Here is a 946-nt window from a genome sequence, read left to right as displayed (position 1 = left end):
CTAGAGGGGGGAGAGGGGCGGCGGGGGTTGCGGCAGACGGGCGCGGGAGCCAGCGCGGCGTCAAGTGCAGCTCGGACGTCAGGGAGCGGGCCCATTTACATTGCACCCGTGAGTTTGCTGCTTCACCCTCGCTTTCCTTCTCTCTTTTCTCTCCGCCTCGACTCCCCTCTGCTGCGCTTTGAGTCCGGATGCCTTAAACACGAGGTGGGACGGAAACCAAGTGAACAATGAGTTCCTCACCTTCGTATCGCGCGGAAGAGGGGGAAACATTTACTGAGCGCTTTCTGTGTGCAGATGAGCGTGCACGGACGTTACTCTTCTCAGCAGCCTAGTGAAAGAGGTAGTAGTGTGCCCATGGAACAGAGAGGAGACTTCGGTGTACAGGCAATAAGGTTAGGATGTGGAGAGCTGAGAGCTCACGCTCAAGTCGGCATGTCTGACTTCAAAAGCTGCCCCTTGTGAACACTCCTCTGTAGTGTCAGACTAAGAGTTAGTGGAGGAAAGCCAAAGCTTTGGATGGGAGGACCAATTTGGGACTATGTATTATAGAATTAGTGAACAGGGCCCATTATCTCCATTTTACAGATGGGGAAACTGAGCTACAGAGAGATTAGAAGTCTTGCCCTTTGCATCCCAGCCTGTTTTCTTCTATAGAAGCCCATTCCTTGCATTGCTGCACCACCTGAAGAGCATTTGTACATAGTGGTCTCACCATCTCAGTAGCTGTCTTGATGTCATGGTAGGGGTGAGAGAGTGGAGCAGAAAGAGGAAGGCAGCCTTTGTGGTACTCCTTGCACAGAAAAGGAAACAGAGGCACTCCCTTTCTCATACTACAATGAGTTGCCTTTTATAAAAAGTAACTACTTCTAAAGCTTTTTATCCCCCCCCACCGTAGAGTTTTTTGTTTTTGCCTTGGCATGCGCTTGCAGGAGAGAGAGAGACAGAG

At 51.1% G+C, this 946-nt stretch overlaps 1 protein-coding gene across 1 annotated transcript in view; it reads left to right on the top strand.

Moving 5' to 3' along the window:
- Positions 1-13: 13 nt before the first annotated feature.
- The window catches only part of SLC25A53 (solute carrier family 25 member 53), a 10,345-nt gene continuing 9,412 nt past the window's right edge, over positions 14-946 (top strand). The window contains exon 1 of the mRNA XM_006169402.3: positions 14-108. The gene's annotated coding sequence lies outside the window, so the exon portion shown is untranslated. The remainder of the gene's footprint in view (positions 109-946) is intronic.

This window comes from Tupaia chinensis, unplaced genomic scaffold (assembly GCF_000334495.1).
Source record: "Tupaia chinensis unplaced genomic scaffold, TupChi_1.0 Scaffold147010_1, whole genome shotgun sequence".
Lineage (NCBI taxonomy): Eukaryota > Metazoa > Chordata > Mammalia > Scandentia > Tupaiidae > Tupaia > Tupaia belangeri.
The sequence above is the reverse complement of the archived record's forward strand: the minus strand, read 5'-3'. Positions and strand labels throughout refer to the sequence as shown.